Source organism: Pollicipes pollicipes, unplaced genomic scaffold (assembly GCF_011947565.3).
Source record: "Pollicipes pollicipes isolate AB1234 unplaced genomic scaffold, Ppol_2.1 Scaffold_4295;HRSCAF=5057_pilon_pilon_pilon, whole genome shotgun sequence".
Classification (NCBI taxonomy): Eukaryota; Metazoa; Arthropoda; class Thecostraca; order Pollicipedomorpha; family Pollicipedidae; genus Pollicipes; species Pollicipes pollicipes.
The window spans coordinates 21,028,546-21,047,969 of NW_023596461.1; the positions used below are offsets into that span (position 1 = coordinate 21,028,546).

The following is a 19,424-nucleotide window of genomic DNA, read 5'->3' on the forward strand; positions in this document are numbered from 1 at the left end:
TGTTGGGCAGCCAGGAACATCGCGGCACCCGAGACGTCAACAGCTGAGCAAAACAGAACAGAACAGAACAAAACAAAACATCACCAGCACGCCGCCAACAGCTGGGCAAACATGTATTCCAGGAATGGAAAATACATCTGTGGGCTGCAGCCTGAGTTGCTGATTAAGGGTTCTCCGGGCCTATGATCCATGAACGAAATCCGATGTAGGATGTTATGGGGCCCTATATGATTTATTAAAACGCTCATTGAAACGAGGTAAAAGACTCGCTTTAAATGTTTGGGGAACTTCCTCCTGGATCTAAGATATTTTTTCCACGATCTTCTTACTTGCAGGGTCTTCCACAATAAATATGTATGCATGCTTCCAAGATCTTCCACGATTAATCTCTATAATCTTGTACAGCTTCAAAATACTGTTCGCTCGAAGCAAATCTTCGGGGAAAGCTACTGCACTTGCAAAATGCAGGCCGCAAGGTTACCAGAAAGCGCTGACACACATCAGCTATTACTGACCAATAATCTGCCACAGCCTGCCAAAACTAAGATGCTTTAAATTGCTCATCGACGGCTCTAACTTAGCATGACTGTGGCAGGCATGTCAGGACAAATCGCGATATTTCCAGTTGCATGCATTGGCAGATTACTTGATACAGCTCTGAAATAACATTGCATATCACAAAAAATAGAAATGGCCCCCATGTCTACCGAAAACTCTTGATTGCTACACGAGGATGTAGAGAATGTGCAAGGAGGGAAACGCACCAGGAATCGTCTCTGCTTTCGGAAATGAAACCAGTGCATTTTGTTACGTATATGTATATGTGTAGCTAGTAGCCTGTCACCGGCAGCAAATCCGATAGGCGAGTGAAGCAGATGTTAGGATTTGTAAGCGTATCACAACCGTAAAGAACGTGGGGTGTCTCCCCCCCCCCCCCCATCGTTTAGGGTACATCCACTACTGATCTTTAAGTATTTTCAGGACCGATAAGTGTTACAATTGCAACACTTCATTTAACAACAACTTTTTGCAACTGTTTTGCACGCAAATATTGCGATATGCAAATAAAGTCAAGAAGAACGTCATTTTTCTAAGCAGCACTCCTAATCCTTTTATCCAGCGGAAGCTGCAACCTTCGGGATTTTTGCATGTGTTTGAAACTAAGCCGTTAAAACTCCAAAAATGTCGCACATTCTGCCCAAACAATCGCACCCGAACAGACGGCTGGCGTTCGCACCATAAAGCCCACCGCATACAACCCTGCTATTGGCGCGATAATAACGGATGCTGATTGGCGATCGGTGGTCGACTAATGAGCGCGACGGACCGTCATTGGTCGGTCGATGGCGGCCCATCGACGGCCATGCCCCGGGGTCAGAGTCGGCGACATGTCACGCGTCCATGGGTCGATGACGTGTCACGCTCCACCGGTCGATGACATGTCACGCAGTCCACGTGTCGGGCAGTCGCCGGCCGACCTTACCCTTTGCACGGCCCGAACGAAAAGCTCAACGGTCGCCCATACCATACAGGCTATCATTCGTGTCAACCGCGCAAGGCGGCACGAATTGCCAGCAACAAGGGTCTGCGATTACACGATCCTGTCAATGCTCGATATGTTGGTTCAGGGAACCTACTTACTGCACAGCTAGAGTAAAGCCCGAGGTTCCGATTATGTCTCATTATGACTGAACTAGAGCTGACAGGACAAAAACACGCCTGCGCGCGATCTATTATGAACACGCGCTTGGGTCAATGGTCGATTTGACCCCCTTTAAACTGGGGTCAATCTGACCCTAATTTGAACCACGATTTAGGCTTAGAACAATTTGTTTCCAGAATAACTTCCCAATGGTGCACCTCAGCGAGACGAAACTTTGAATAGCTGTAAACAATGTGTAGTAAAACAAGATATACATTCAAAGGTCGCTAGCCAGTAGCAGGTAAAAGACAGACCTTGGTTTTCAGCGAGGACAATTCTTAGGGCATCCTTCAAGCTAATGCGACAACGTGGTGTTGGACGAAATCTTACAGCTCTGAAATGGCTTCCCAACAATTAGACAATCTAATTATAAGACAATTCTTAGGATATCCCTCAAGCTGATGCAACAACGTGGTGCTAGGCGAGGTCATACGATTTTGAAATGGTTTCTCTAACAAATAGGCTATTTAATTACGGCCACAACCAAGTTGATTGTCCTCAGGTCAATCATAAGGCTAAAATTCTGGTGGAGATGAAGCACACTTTCCTGGTGGGCTTGCTTCAAGGGGTAGTTTTAAGGTTTATTTAGAATACCTTGATCACAAGGACGTCAACAAACTTTCTAAGTTAATTTCGCGAATGCAAAACAATTCACTGCCCAATGATTGAGAAGCACGCCGCCTAGAAATAGCTTTTGATCTGGATCTTAAATTCGAATAAGAAAACAATCTTGGCGGGTTGAAGTCATTTTTCCTCTTCAAAGGCCAGCTAGGGTCATTGACCTAATGTGGCCCTAGCAACCTTTTGTTTAGAAAATATATCTAGGCTAAAGCTGGTTGTGTGAGGAGGTCTGAGGACATTTAGCACCAATATCGAATATGACCTTGCCTGACCTTATTTGACCGAAACGTCACGATCTAGAGACCTGTATAATTGTCATACATAAAACTATATAGAGCCCTATCTAGTCTGTGATTTGGTATCTTGAGCTGTCTAAATTTTGACATTTTAGAGGGTCAAATTGTCCCTTCCCATGCCCGAACGAGCCAACTCGGGCGTGTGTTAACCAACATTCCTTTTCCTGATTGTTCCGGTAGGCAGCCTATGACAGGAACGACTCATTTCAACATAAAAACTTAGCGAACAAACCAATTTTTGAACACACAATATGAAGTCAAGGAACCGCTTACAAATCATCTGAGGGCTGCTACACAGCAGCAAGTTTGGGTGCTGCCGCATATTGTTATGTCATGCAATTCACTGTAAGTTAATGCACAAAGAGCTTCCTTCCGCGTTTCGAACAAGAGATCAGATTATGCTCTCGAAAGCACCGCGAATAGCGAGCGAATGTGTTTTAGTCCGTACGTCAGCAGCGCAACAAAATGCCGCGTGGATTGCGGGCTGCGCGCTTGCTTAGGAGCATTCAGTGCATGCTCCGTTCGATCCGACTCATCCAATGGATGGTTAGAGGCAGGCTTTGTAAATAACAAGCATTCCACCAACCCAATGACCAAGCTCTCACAGACCTGTTGGCATGGGAGACAACAGGTGCTAGCATAACGCTTTCAGCCGAGGCGTCATCCAGTGATGCCGATAGGTTTAACTGTGAGATAAAGCCCCAGGCGCGTTGCATGTTCCGAGGAGGCAAGGTCCAAGCATGTCTGACGAATGAGATAACGCCCGGCCGAGTCATGCAGGGCGCTGGCCGTCTTCGCCGCGCAAGCCTTACGTCGCGACTGCACATGAGCCCCTCTGCCAGTCAGCACGGCCTCCGTTGATTGTCATTTAGGCTACTCTGCCCGGGCCCATCGGCGGCGTCGCTGCAGATAACCGAGTCTGGCGGCCCCCCTCGTTGCAGAGTATTGATCGGCTGTGGGGCTCTATCGACTGGCGGCGGCAGCGGCGGCGGCGGCGGCGGCCCAGGCGGCGCGCGCTGGCGCCGCGCGCGGCCAGTGTGCTCCGGACGCTGGTGCAGGGAGGGCGGGCGCGTGGGCCGGCCGCGTGGGGTGCCAGTGGCGACGCTGGAGGTTTGAGAGGTGCTGGCTGACCCGTGAAGCACAGAGGCGGCTGGAACGGCGGAGCTGAGGTCAAGGGCAGCTGCTCTCTTGGGCAGGTGAGGGGCAGATGGCGCTTCTGACAGGCAACGTGATCTGCAGCTATTTCCGCCGGACAAAGCAATGTGTTGTGGTGGCGGTTGTAAGGCGAGACGTGCGGTGTGGTATCCCGTCGTTGTGGGCTTGTGAGGTATTGACCAGCACAACCGCAACGTATGCAGATGCATCAATTCCTTCCCAGACAAGAAACGTCAAGTCAAGGATCGCATCAGCTTTCGCTTTTAAATGCACAACTTCTAGACAGGACTATGTTGAAAACGCTCTACACATTTCTTCTGTAATTTTGTGGGTGAAAGTGCATCGATTTTCGCCGATACCTAAAAGCAAGATTATCTGTACCGTGTCTCAAAGTGTGTGGCCATTGCCGAGGAAAACTGAGACGCAGTGAGAAGCTCCGTCGCTTAGTTGCGACACAATCGTGTTGTGACACAAACTGACAGCTGAAATCGCACCCAGCACCCACCCGTACTGGCTCGGCACTTATCACGGGGACCCATCACGAGCACTGCCATTGTTGCTGCAAGATACAATGGCTGCTCTCTCGTGCCTCGTCGAGCGGCCGCGGAAGGAGCGGCAGGGAGGGATCTTCGCGGTGTGGGCGGACGAGAGCGGCTGGATGCTTGGTGGTTCCGTGCAACGCCCTTCAGAATGTCACGCTTCCGGGGGCTACGGGCAAGGCCGAGCCAAGAACACCGTCTTGGGTGGGGAGGGAGAAGGGGAGGCAACCCTGGCTTGGGAAAGAAGAAAAAATCCGAAACGTTGGCCTAATTTTGAAACGTTTGTCGGGTTTAGATTTCTTTGGTCCAGCAGTGTTCTAAAACTAGCTTATCTTGATAAAACTGTCCTATGCATTTTGAATGCCCAGAAATGTGTCATTTTCTCCAACCTGAGCCATCTCTGGCGGTGTGGTATGGTTTGCTCGCCACTCCCCTCCCTTGCATCCGTCTTTAGTTATGACCAATGCCTTGAAGCGTGGGAAGGTCGCCTGCCCACCATCAGACCCATTCACTTCCCCAGTACCGGGTAGGCACCGCTACCTCACGGTGTCGAAAATCGCGAAGCATTTTGTATGTCGAAGTAACTAGTTGCATGCTGGCCTCCTGTTGGCAGGGCTGCACGTTCGTGCAATGATGCATGCAATGCCCATATGCCGTAGCGAGAAGGCTGACTACATCAAAGATTGCAGGACGTTTACTGATCCCAGTCATGGTGACACGCTATCCCATGCTAGCGTTGTAGGGAAGGATAAGTGAAACTGAGAATGACGCTATTTGTATCAGGTTACATTGGTATTCCAAGACGCTTCTTGGCACTGATTTGGGTATGAAGTCAAAATAGGCAATATTTCCATTTCACCCACCAAAAATACGTATATCAAGATAATTTAGGACCTTGATCCAACCGCCCGCATGGCTTTCATCTCCACCAGAAGCTGTTGTCGCCACATTTTGCATACTTCTATGTTGAAAGGCTGTTGATATGCCTTAGTCCACGGCTAGCCAACGAAGTTGGTATGTGGAATGCAATGTATAATGGAAAGTGACACGTGAGGCCCATCATACGCGAGCGATTTAGAAAAATGGGGGGAGGGGGCACTGCACGTGCTCGCGCTCATTAAATGGGCGTGCTAATACAGCCTGACTGGGTACGCCCGGACGGGACGGCTCGGGTTCAGTCTACGGCAGCCTGGTATCCACTGTAAGCTCTGTAAACAAAAGAATGATCGTGTAAAACAAGAATGTTCGGGAAAGCGTCTCAACGTACGGGCTGGTTTTCCCAACCACGCCGTTAATACATTAAAGATGGAAGTGTCTGAAACTATATTAATACAATGCGCTCAACATGTGCCGATACTTTCTGGTTATCAAATAGTTCGATCGTAGTTAAGCAAGATGTAAGCATTCTAATTAGTGCTGCTGAATCCGAGAAAGACATGCTTGGGATTTAAAATGACTGTGGACAAAGATGACATTGGGTTATCAAAGAGCGTAAATTTGTTTGCATTTTTTCAAGGAATTAATCTAGTCACGCGATGTACATTTGTGATTGCATAATTAAGGGGCCCGAACGTCCGTTTTAGAACAGGTAGCAACAAAACAAATGAATACAATGTGTAACGAGCATTAGGGAGCTTTCTAGCTGATCAGGTGAAATCAAAACAATTTAAATGTCATGCCTGTTTTTTAAAGCAAACATGGTGAAATAATTGAACGGCTTTGGTCAAGTCAGATAGGTCTCAGCCGAACGCCATATGGTGATGTGTGTGGAGCGCATTGTTATAAGCCCACCGAAAATCGCGCCCCTCCTCACAGACATCCACTATGCAGCCATTTTGTTGGTCTAAATATCTGCGAGGTCGGACCTGTTGTTTTGCTGGTCCAGGCGAAGCTGGTGATATCGTGATAACGAAGTTTTGTGCTTTGGTAAAGTCGTAACAAACTATGAAGCAGGGGAAAACATGTCCGACTTAACTTCCTTTTTAAGGAAAGCTGGGACTTGTCTCCAAAATATAGCGGACACCTACGCTTTCAGCAGGCACTTCTTACGCTTTGTTTCGTTCTTCGTTGCACTTTTTCGGCACTGTGCTGGCGGCAACCATTAACAGCCATTACCCAACCGCTCTCTGTTGCGCCAAACTTCTTTCTCTGGAGACTCATTCAGTGGAGCAAGACTGCAAACCGCGTCCCTGGAGCAAGGCGATCGCCCCATTCCTGCAAATCAGCCGGCCGCAAGGAGTTGACCGGAAATCCCGAGGTGTGGCGCTCAGGAAGCATATCTCGGCCACGATCAGGACGACTTCTCGTTTCTGCAAGAGGATATCGCCCCAGACGGTGGGATTATCATACACGCCCTGCACTTCTTCACGTGCTCCGACTACCGCGACACGGCAGTCAAAACCGACTCGGATGCGTACGTGCGATACACAGGCCATTCTCTGAGATACGGCTGCTGCAACGTTATCCACTGCGTGCCTCAGATTCATTTCATTCCACGTCCACTATCTGCCCTGCGGCCAAATGGTTACAAATCACAATCTGCCACTAAATCCCCATCTATATGCGTAGTAGGAAAACTACGACCCACTTTTCGGGCCACAACATGCCTGTCGCAGCACAATCGGAGGGCGGCAGCCAACCGTGGTCTATTAGCTCAGCATGGAGCACCGCCGCACTCAGCCAGAAACAGCACGCGACGGTGAAGATGCGGCGCCTGAGACATTCCCCGCATGCCTATTGCCGTCAGATGAGGAGGAAGATTAATCGAGCGTCTCGCGCACGCATCACAAAGGGTCTGCTGCACTCTTTGAGCCAGTGTGGAACGGGCTGTACTCACTTGATCTGGTGAGTCGCCGGTCTTCGCACCCGATCCCTTCAGATGTCTGCCGGCGTGCTGAGAGGCGGCCGCCCAGTCATGACGCGGCTGCTCGCAACGAAAGGTCATGGACATGCGCACTGAGCCACCGAGAGCGCTGAATCCTGTCTGGTTGTCAGTCGTACAGGCAATTATGTTTGGGAACATATGGGGCATTGCGCAACCATCACTCACCAGTGCGTATAGAAAAAAAACATTTTTTTTTAGATTACGCGTACGATTGCAGTGGACATCACTCCAAATCGAAATGGAAAATCAATTTCCTTCAGTTCCCTTCCGAAGGCCTGATATTATGGGTGCCCCAAATTTAGGCTGGAGGTTTGAGTAACATCAGTGCAGCAGAGAGGGGATCAAGAGTGAATCACAATTTAACGCAATTTATGCTTTCAGCATACAGTCATCGCAATCTAACACAGGCGACCTGACAAAACCAAATTGCACGGATCCAGCCCAGTGCCTTCTCAAACTGTACGTCAAGAGCTCATATTTGATTCGAGCTGACATGCTACTCTTAATCTTCGAACCACTTTGCTCCCTATAACGTCCGCCTTAAACTAAACCTGCAGCACACGCGGTTGGGCCAAATTCTCACGACGCGGAAACAGCAATGTCACTGTTTCTTGACTGCACCCCTGACCTTACTTTCCACATCAAAAACAACTTGCCAGACTTTTTGCCGCCTAAACTTTCAGAAGCACTTAACCGGTCCTTGCAGACCCCGCCACATGCTAATTAAGAAGTCGTGAGACGTGGCTGGAACAGCGCCGCACGGCCTGGCAAGCCGTCCAGCGTCACTCGTTACCATGACAACCGCAGCCGGACGGCCACCGTTGAGCAGGGTAATTCTCAGCACTAAAAGCACCAAAAGTTCTGCATATGCCAACAAAGTTCGATGCAGCATATGCATCTCTGACATCCCTGGATGCGGCCCAGACGGCCATAGCCCGATCCGAGCCCCGCCTAGATCAGAATGAGGGACTTAACATGGTGACCTTGGCTGGCACGGAGGGAACCAATCGTTCCCCTTCATCGACGACTGTAAGTTTGAAGTTAGTTTCCCAGCTGTTAGGCGTCCCAAGCCCCACAGGATGCCTTCATTTCCGCGCGCGTGGAACGGCGTGTTGAAATCCTGTGCCGAGTGTCACGTAAGCATTTTATGAATATCACAGTAGTTATCAAACAAATGTTTGTTGCATGTGCAGCATGCTGGTTATATTGTTATGTTACAGGGGCGAACAAGGCTTTTAAACATATGTTTGTAACCCCTTGTTTTCTGACCGAATCGCTTTATAATTCAAGCTGATACCTGACGCAGACACAGACACAGATATGTGGAGAGTATTCCCAAAAGACTTTGAGACTACTACACCATATTACAATAACTCAAAGCCGACAACCCATCATCAACCCCAAATTACTCATTAGATATAAAATCAGTGATAAATTCACGTCCATTCTCAGGCTTTCCAATATGCCTGTTCATCTCTCATGGCCATTACAAACGCCTAATTGGTCGGCACAACTATTAACCGAAACAAAGCTATCCAACAGCCGAGCCTCAGCCGCGCATGCACTGGATTTCTGCTGTCCACTGGATTTCTGCTGTCAGTCTCTCATTCGGTGCGTCACGTGAGCCACCCCGTGACGTCATCAGCGGTCGACCTTGCCTAAGCACCAATCGCCGGCTCGGCAGCGCGCCTCGGCGGGACCGGCCGTCGTTCTGCACCCCCGTCGCGGTCGCCCTAAACAAGGACCGTGGCCCCAACCAGTTAGTCACCTGACCCATGCATTTAAAGCGCGGCAAATGGGGCTCTTCGGTGCTCTTGCACCGGGGATAAGCCGCATCCAGCTCGCTGCTACCCTACCACGGAGTTGGGTTCATGACCACCAAGGACAGTACATGTGGCTGATAGGGGAAAGGATCACGTACGTCGCCGATGGTGAAGCGAAGCGCGCACGTCTGGAAAACCATAGAGAGCAGCAGCAGGAAACCAGAGGTACGTTCGATTCCCCGTAGTGTCCGCCCTTCCTGCCAGGGTGAGGGGCAGGCAATGCGATATGGTCTCAGCAGCTGAATGGGTTGTGAAGGCCCAATGACAGACATGACAGGCATTGCAGTGATGAATACGCCCTTAGCGACACGAGAAACATGAGGCTGGGAAAACTTGGCCTGGCAAACCGAATGGCTTCAGTGTTGCGTAGCAATTGAAGCATGCCATTTGTTTTGCCTTTCCATAACAACCGGTACAGTTTGCATTGCTTAACACCATCGTGAAATACTAATTCAAGGTGCGGAATTTCTTATTGATTGCACTCAACGTGTAAAATTGCAGCGTGATCAGGTCATTTGACCAACGTAAGCTCGACAAGTTAATGACAGTGCGTTTTGGGGATGGGCACAACTATTCTTAAGCGAACTCGATGCATGCAACTAATATTGTGTTTCAGTTTTGAACGGCTGATAATGTCTTTCGCATCTATCTATCCACTCTCTAGGTGTTGCGCTAATGCTGCGAGCTGTTCCTGGCTTGTTGAAAGACCAGCGAACTGTGGGAAGCACTGTTTTAGTGTCACGTGTCTCGGCGGCAGAACAGCTAACAAATTATCGCAAAGTGAAAAGTATGTTTGTACCTTACTTCATGGACGGATTGGGGGAGACTAAATAGGGAACATGGTTGAAAGTGCGGAGCTTAACGAATCCCCCACCATCTCCCCAAAGTGGCCAACCATGCGCAGCTTTCGCGTCTTTGACGTGATTAACTGGCGATTGCCGCGATACTCGGGCCTTCGCTGTTCAATCTGTTCCTACTTGTGATCCTCGTGACTGCCCGGAACAACACACGGCTCCTTGACCTACCGTGCAGCGGCCCTCAGCGCGCGCATGCTTCCGGCGTATTTTCGGCCTTGCCTGGTCACGTGACCGTCCGAACAAAGGCGGCCCACCGCCCGGCGAGAAGCCCGCGTGCGTGTGTGTCGCAATTGCCGTGGCCGCCGCCGAACTCGCCGACGGTGTGCGCCACTTACCGTTGCATGCTAGCCGTCTCCGCCGCTGTTCGGCGTGCGCTGATTGCGCCTGATAGCAGTCATTCGCCTGGTGCTGTTGTCAGCTCCCGAAACAATGGCGGACCCTGAGCCGGCCCGCTGACCCGTTAGGTACGGCCGCACGGACCGAACGCCGCATGAGCGGCTCAAACATGGAGTAAGCAGGTTTGGAAGGCGGCGACGAGCGCAGAATGATCAGCTGTCGTCCGCGTGTGGCTATTCCAGTTTCTGCCAGCGTTTGGTCATGCCTGGTGGTGCGTGGCGGTAATTCGAGCATAAGCCGTAAACTGAGGAACAAAAGCACCACAAGGACGCATGGTGGACGTTGTCCTTTGATTTCCAAGGAAATGGAAAACGGGGCCACGGCTGAGCATGGCCATCGCCCAACAAAGGACAGAAATGCAATTGTCTCCAGCCAGAACGGAATATTTCAAACCATACCCCACGTCCTATGGCAAAATCGCACACATAGAACAAACATTGTAACATTGTTAACAATTTAAGCCCAAAATATCACCTGATAATAATGATAGGATCATTAGGAAGAGTAGTTCTTCTGGAAGATGCAAGAATGCCGTGTCTGTTGGTATGCAACCTGTTGACATGCGTTTAGGATGTTTTGCTTTGAAAACAATCGGCCCTCAGTATACTAGGGCAGAAAACCCTGTTCCTGGCGGACTCCCCAACACTCCTACTCCGGGTGAAGGGCGGATTCTGCCCCCCCCCCCCCTGTGATATCGAAATCCCACCCCCTTAACGTTATTGAACTTGCCTGTGGTTTGTCAGGATGCTTTGGCAAAGAAGAAATGAAGGTTGGAATGCAACATTCCGTTCAAGGCCTTTATGTTCCAGATGCTACCAGCCTAGATTTACTTCTTAGATACTTCCCTAGATGCGACTCTGTGCGATGAATGTTTCTTTTCTTTCTTCCAGCTTGACTTGGACGAGTATCTCCGTGCGTTATCTCTTCCTAGCATCCTAATACTGGCACATAATTGAAATATGTTCCATTGCACCCCTTCCACACAACCTGTAGATGCCTTTTCACCGTACGTATCAACTTTTTGTGTCATCGTTGCCTCAAGTAGAAAGATTTGCATTTAGGTACCAGAAAATGCTCCTTGTATTACTGCATTGGTGACCCATAACGCATTTTGTTCTGTTTGGAAACTTTTTTAGCTCTGGAACCCCCTCTGTCATAATATTCTTGCAATGTCTTAATAAGCAAAGCCATGTTGCACCTGTCTTATTCACCGGAATTATTGCCTCCTGTGTGAGCAGACAGTGTAAAAGGGTAAATATGAGAGGAGTGCCGTCTTTGTAGGATCATCCGCTTCCACTGGAGGTCCTCCTATTATCGAGCTCTGAAATCGCTCCTGACCATGCAATGCACTTGACATTTTAACACAATACGAGGCAAATCTGTCTAGGGAAAATAAAGAATCAACTATTTACTGCAAATCGTTTCCGAACTGCGAAAAAACACAGGCAGGGTGATTCGCTCCCCCCTCATCGGAATAGGGTCTCAACGATATTGTCAAGCACGTATTGGTCAGAAAAACCTGAAGCTGAAAACGCCGTTCGACCTGGACCTTCTGGCATAATAAAAATAAACTATTTCCATAAAAACTCAACTCATAACGCCAAAAACCATGGAATCAAGGCTTTGCTTCCTTTTTTTATTCCTTTCGTTAAGCACGATTACAAGCCTAACAAAAAGGCGTCACGGAATCATTTTGTAATACTTTGTCTTCAGGGTTCCCAATTCTGTGCTCCACATCTGTTCCATCCCATGTAACACTATGTGTCAGGCGTTTTGTACGATGCGACGGGACGCAACAATGTGATAGAAAACCGAATAACCGAATGTGCAATTTGCTAACCGTTTTTGTGCTGCTTCATTGAAGATGATGCGGCGTTTTCGCATGTGTCATACTCCCCATGGGTTGCTTTCACTCAGTGCACATATCTTTCACGGACACATTGGCGGACGCCCTTCCCGGACACCTGCGCACCTCGGTGCGTCTTCCGTCTGCCGTGATGATGTCCAGTTCACAACAGCTCGCCTCGGGCGACGCAAGTCCAGTCATGTGTGCCAAGTCAATGACTATCATCCTGAGTGCGGAATGACAAATGGCATCTCATTGCAGGTACCGAACAGAGCAGTCTTTGAGTAAGCGTGACTCTATGTGGCGTGGAAGAGGCCCTTTTCTTAGATCGTGCGAGCGGTCGCATTCAGTTGCAAGTAGAATGGCAGCCATCGGTCGACGTCGACAACAAGCTTAAGGGCGCTCTAACTGAGTTGTGCTGAGGCTGCACATCAGGAGTTCAGCTGCTAATTTGCGAGTGGTGATGTGCACTTTCTCATGCACTGGCATTTTTGTTGCAACATTCTCACCATCCAAATGGCGCTTATTCGTTCTCTTGACATTTCACTTTTGGCGCAATGTCGGCTGAAACTACGGTGCTCGTGTTAACATCATTATCTGATATGTGGTGTCTGAAAACGCCGCAATTCAGTATCGAAAAGAGATAAAGCATGGCTGGCAGGTTGGGTTTCACGCTTGAAAACGGTCATAGTTGCCCAGATGTGCTCTCCACGAAATGTGCCGCCACATTTTATACACATGGCAAACGCACAGCATGGCGTTAGATATCCTGAACTCTAGTTGCTTGGCTTGGAAATTGTATACAACTGAGCCCACCAACTTGTTATTGTATGCCACACCCCGACGGTATTTTGAATATGCTTTAACGACCCCGTTCAAGCGCTGTGTATTCTTACCGCAAAAACAAAAGTTGCTGATATTGTTATGAGCTGGTTACCTCCCAACGTTTACCTCGTGTTTTCCATCACAAGCATCTTACAATGCAAATGACAGCTCACACCTTGTGATACCCATGAACTTCCATGATGAAGAGACACCAACCCAACAATATTAGTCATGTTGGGCATTTTTTCGATGGTCGTTTGATTTCTCGGCGAAGCTCCTTGTGAATAATGGAGCAAGAAAAGTGTTACATTTGCATTTTCCATGCAAATTAAGTGCTTGGCTCATCTCGGGCATTGGGCATCATCATCATCATCGTTGGGCGTCAACAGTAATGTCTGGTTCGCCAAGGACGCTCCGGTGCCGTGTTTCACGCGAGAGGTCGTCAGATAGCATGCCAACTGATGCGCCTCGTGCTGCGTGGGACAAGCAAAGCGATATGAAACCCGAGAGCTGAGGGCTGTCAGCTGTCATCTGTTAGGTGATGCCAGAGATGAAGCCAGGGGAACCCGACACCTTTGGCGTCCGATACTGGCGGGTTTTATTAATGCCTTGACCATTTTAGCTTCCATGTTAATCTTGCAGACGGATGTCTGTTACTGTGACAGTTGCGCACCCATTCACAAGTGGCGTCGCCCGCAACGTGGCTCACCACTGCTCAGGATAGGTCATATCAGGTCATATCAGGTCATATCAGGTGAAATCAGGAGTTTTGGTCGCCGACATCGAATAAGGAATGTTATAAAAGAACTTAAAACCCATAAGTACCGTTTAATATTTATTGTGCCTTATTTGCCTCGTTCTGCTTGCGGGGTAATTCGGCAAGGAACTGCGAGTGTGCGTATTTTCTCTTAGATTGTTACCGATAAGGAAAACGATGCACTTAATGCACCATATGTCCGACGTGAGTAATACGGATCGCTCTCGTCCTATCGTTTCTCATCAGATGAGAGTTAACACTGTCCCTCTGTGCGGACCTCTCCTGAACAATGCCGTCGCCTGACCTGGCACACCTCCCCCTACGAGGGTCAAGCCCGCCTCCTCTGCCATGACCTCACAGGCCCCGGCTCCCAGCTTCGGGCACTCAGATGGCGGTGTGAGCGCTGCGGTCCCATCCAGGCACCACTCAGATCGCGGTATGAACGCTGACGCCGCCATTCAGGCACCACTCAGATCGCAGTATGAACGCTGCGGTCCCCATCCAGGCACCACTCAGATCGCAGTATGAACGCTGCGGTCCCCATCCAGGCACCACCTCAGATCGCAGTATGAACGCTGCGGTCCCCATCCAGGCACCACCCAGATCGCAGTATGAACGCTGCGGTCCCCATCCAGGCACCACTCAGATCGCGGTATGAACGCTGCGGTCGCCATTCAGGCACCACTCAGATCGCGGTATGAACGCTGCGGTCCCCATCCAGGCACCACTTAGATCGCAGTATGAACGCTGCGGTCCCCATCCAGGCACCACTCAGATCGCAGGTATGAACGCTGCGGTCGCCATGCAGGCACCACTCAGATCGCGGTATGAACGCTGCGGTCATTATCCAGGCACCAAGTCTGATGAGGTGCCGCGACGACGGAGGCGCTGCCCGTCTTGCCCATGTGCTAACTGGTTGGCCAGAGGAGGCGACGGAGGCTGGCGGCGGTAGCGCCGACGGCCGGGAGCAAAGGCGACAGCAATTGCTCTGTGATTTATGGAGCAATCTGGTGACGGCCCGCGTAGGGACCAAGACTGGGTGGCGTTAAAGGGCCTCGGTAGTTGTACCACGGCGTCACCTGTGGCGTCGACGGACTTCTGGAGAAGCCTCGTCGATGAATGCGCACCGGCGAGCGGTGGCGTTAAAGCCTGCAGATTCTGACGCTCTGGCGATGACCAAAAAGTACACGGCGCACACTCAGTTATTTACAGTGTCAGGCGGCAATACTCCGGCGCTGCGGCTGACACACTGCTGCGCTGCTGTGGACAGCACAGGCAATCACCGCGCACCACCGGGTTCGGCCACTGCGGACGGTCGGCCAGGAAAAGCTCACTATGCGCCCTGTCAGCTGCAGGCAGTCCAGCCTAGTACTCTGGTGTACGGCCGCGGGTGCTGACAGGCTTTTACGGCCGTCCATCGCATTGCTCAGACTGCCTTTGCGATGTAGATTGTGCAGGCTCATTTGACGATGAATGATTTTCTGGAACAACTGTGCTTGAGGATTAGAACTAAAATCAGTCTGGGATAGTATATGATGCGTCTCAATATTTTTTGAAACATGGAACTCGAGATAAAAGTTATGCTTGCTGGCATATGCTGATGATGCATACTGATTCAATTCCAAAGCGTCTTCAGAATGTTGAGTGTCTTGGAGTTAAACCACTTTACAAAATGAGCTAAGCTCTGCCACCCAACAGTACGGTTTTCCCCGTTTCGCCACGCACTCCACCCCATCCGCGCTCTTCGCATTTATCTAGCTGAACAAGAAAACGCGTTCTCCCGCCCCTTTACCACTCCAATTACATTGCGGTCTACCATTATAATAATCAGATTCGCCCCGAAATTTGGCCTCGATCCTTCGGCGCCGCTCGAACTATGAGCGGCACGCTCGCTGGAGCCGCATGCAGTCGACGGATGACGACAGGAGACGGATGCAGTCGACGGATGACGATAGGAGACGGATGCAGTCGACGGATGACGATAGGAGACGGATGCAGTCGACGGATGACGACAGGAGACGGATGCAGTCGACGGATGACGACAGGAGACGGATGCAGTCGACGGATGACGACAGGAGACGGATGCAGTCGACGAATGACGATAGGGACGGATGCAGTCGACGGATGACGACAGGAGACGGATGCAGTCGACACGGCCGCGGGCCGATTCAGCACTCAGAGCGCGACGCGTCTGACACATGCGGCGTCGGTTGCGGACATATGTAATCACGCGAAAAATTGTTGTGAAGAAAGAAAGATAATTTTCCATCAGTTGCCTCACTAGCCAAACTGTCGCTCAACCTAACCATTCCCAACCAATGACAACGCGAGCTGTCTCTATCATGTCGAGGTGCCGTCATGGATACGATGTGGCTGGTTGCCGCGAAGTGTTAAGTGTTTCGTGCTGAGGCTGCGCTGGTGGTAAGGCCGAGTCAGACCCGTGCCCTTGTGGTCAGGCCCTGATCATGCCACGGCATATCCCCCGTCAGAGGGTGTCATCTGTCCGCCCATGCGACGACTCCTCGCGGTAACTGTCCACGCTTGAGGTCAGCCGGTCGGATTAAAGAAGCCGAGACGGCCTGTTAATTTCTGACGCCGCCATCGCCGACTTCAGACAGGATTTCGTTTTCTGTCACGAGCGTTCTTGGCATTTAGACACGCGGGCTTTGTTCGTCGAACATTTGCATCAGTGTTTCGTATTATGCAGCAGTCCGCAAACTTGCCGTTGTATCGCGCGAACGTTCCTCGCCAGTGCTTGTTGTAGATTGAGCACTTGCCAAGAAACAGGCACAAGGTGCTTGACTTTGCTATTTCGCAAGATCGCAAGACATTTTTCGATCAGCTCTTTCGTCATGATTATGTTCTTGTGCACAACACTTCACTTTTAGGATGTCTGTCAAGTCCGATTGATTAGCCATTTCTAAAACTCTGGAGCGTTTAAACGCCTAAACTGGTTCAAGAGCGCACTCTTTCCCTCGAGCGACATCTCATAAATCTGGCTACGGGCTTGGGGCGGCAGAGTGCCGCATCAATCCTAATTACGTTCTCCAAGGCCTGGGGCTGCTGAGGCCTTTCTCATAACAGAGCCGTCAGGACAGGCGGACCGGACCCTCCATGACACCAATCTCTGAGATCATGACGTGGGGCTTGCCTGTCAGAAAACGTTCGTATAATGCGGATGTCCCCGTTTTTGTGACTTTGATCAGGAATCACGTGACATCGTAATATTGTCGGGCGCTTTGGCCTTCGCTCGTGCGTGAGCTTCGGTTTGATGGAAATCGCACGAACGCTCTCGGGTTTGCATTGTGATGTTCATCCAACGTCCTTTGAAAGGGGATTTCTGATCCGCGTGTGGAAGCTTTTTGCGTTGGAAACCGACAGAGCCACGCTTCTGCAATAACTTTAACCGCTGGATGCTTTCGAAGGCACTCGATATGAGCCATTGCAAAATAGCGAACCACGTGAAACATAAAAGCCCCATCTCGCAGAAATAATCCTTTAAGGCGAAGGCTATTTAAAGTCAGGGAACGAATCACACCAGGCTCACACGAGCTCGCATACAATGCGTTGTCAAGGCCGCCATTCCGGGCACCTTTACTCCGGATGATCTCGCCCCTCCCAGAACCCAGCGAAATCACTTACCGGCGGCCATTGGCGCTGTAAGCCCAGCCGGCGCGTCGGCCGATAACTAACGATATTGCCCGCACCCCGACACCCCCTGCCGCTGATCTTATTTACACTAGTCGACCGAGACGGGCGGCACAATGACACCTCCTTCGGGGGGCGCTGGCCACCCCTCTCGCCGGCCGGGACGGCGGGGACGCGATGCGATCAATAGGCACCTTGTGCCAGGCACGGTGTCTGTGCCGGCGTTCCTCTGCGTCGCCGTCTGGATCCGCACTGGAGCGTGATCCGAATGGCTGACTTTCATTCTGGAGCCCCGCCGGATTTCGTGAAATTCATCGCGCTATGAGGGCGTTGTATACGAGCCTGAAGGCACGTGTCGCATAATGATATTCACTTCCACCGCCTGGGATATTTCCAAGGCAGCGCAGCACGGGAAACAGATGGCACTTGGTGGTAGGATAGCACTGGAGGAACGCAGTCGACGAGATTTGCGTTCTTGAAAGAATGATGCAGTGAACAGCGGTGCGTATTTCTGCAGCGATGTTTCGAAATGCGCAGTCCTGCGATGAGCCAGCGATGGAATACGTCACTACTGGACTTCAATGGTTATCCAGGAAGCCTCTGAATGCCAGACTTCGAGCCAGACACGAACTAACGGATCGCAGACTTCAGAGTCAGTCGAATGCCTGGGGGCAAACGCGCACAAAACAAAATCATTGGATGGCGGAATTCCCTGAAGCCACAGCGCGTTCCGTCTGTTTGATATCGCTGAGCTGCTTGACCTTTTACGTGGTGGCCGTGGTCGCTAACTCAAGCGGATTATTCTGGTTGGTGCGTGGAAGCCCTCTCATGCCCTCTCATGGTCGTTGTGAGATGAGGACTTCGTAGGTGCGATTTCCTTTGCCCAATCGGCCTGGTACCTCAATGTCTGTGCCCATATCCACTCGTATCCCATTTTTTTTTTTAGTTTTACCCACCAATTACGCACCCATCTGCATTTTACCAGCACGTTGGTCCTACGTTCTCGACAAAATTTTCCTTACTTTGTCAAGTTTTATCAAGTTTGTAAACAAAATTTCTAGTTCTTACCATTTTTTCTTTTGCTTTGATAATTGCAAAAATGACACGATTTGAGCTATCTACGATTAAATGAAAGGCAAGGATTAGGGTTATGTCTTATTTCTTCAAGCTTCTACCCGAAATTTTGTAAACGTTTCATCGGTACCCATGCTTTTAATTTTGCAAAAAATCTGTACCCAGCTCAATCCGTCACCTATTGCATATGGGTAGCCATGGTTTTATCCAATCCTTAAAGTACTCTATAAATAAGCTCTCTCAAATTTTCCTTAGACCACCATTCTGAATACGAATTTCACACAAAACGCTCTTCAACGTTCACACATTGCTTACCTAACAAATGCCTGCCACCGAGCCGGCACAAACCATTTTGTCGAACATCAATATCGCGGTTGTATTTCGCTGTTACGACTGGGATATGGTCATCGTTTGAGGCGCAAGGCTCCTATTCATTAGTCGCGGACGACGCTTGAATATGGATGCCTGGCGGATATATCCTATCATGTCCCCCCTAAAGTTTCAGCACACCGCATTTCACTGGGATTTCCCGGTGCTTTTGGCTCGGCAAGACCGACGCCTTCTTGAGAAAAGAAGCGTATGATGAAACATTGTTGGGATTGGGAATAGGATATGTAATATCGCCCCCGGCTATATCACGTCGGAAATGATATAGCCTTCAGCAATATCACACAAACCGTTTCTGAAACCGAGCACGTGGGCGTCAAATGCGTATCGCGGGAAAGTCTTGCAATTCCCTCGAGTAGGTCTGGCAGAGCGGACGAGACAGCTGACATTCAAAACGAAATAGGTCGTCATTGAATAATGCATTCATCCGCACATTAATAACGCATGACGGGCTGCCATCACTACGCCCCGCCGCGATTGAGGAACGTACCCAGAACACCCGCTCCAGCACCGCCTCGATCTGGCCTCTCAGATCTCCGCCTCGTCCCTTCTGCAGTAAGCAGCCCGTCTGGTCGTGACAGGCCGTCCGATGCCGGCGCGTGAGCTGTCGACGG

General features: G+C 50.2%; 1 protein-coding gene across 3 annotated transcripts in view; it reads left to right on the plus strand.

Annotated features, from left to right (window-relative positions):
* Positions 1-3,673: 3,673 nt before the first annotated feature.
* LOC119097032 (kazrin) overlaps positions 3,674-19,424 on the plus strand; it is a 43,379-nt gene continuing 27,628 nt past the window's right edge. For all 3 annotated transcript variants that reach the window (XM_037220049.1, XM_037220050.1, XM_037220051.1), the window contains exon 1: positions 3,674-3,815. The gene's annotated coding sequence lies outside the window, so the exon portion shown is untranslated. The remainder of the gene's footprint in view (positions 3,816-19,424) is intronic.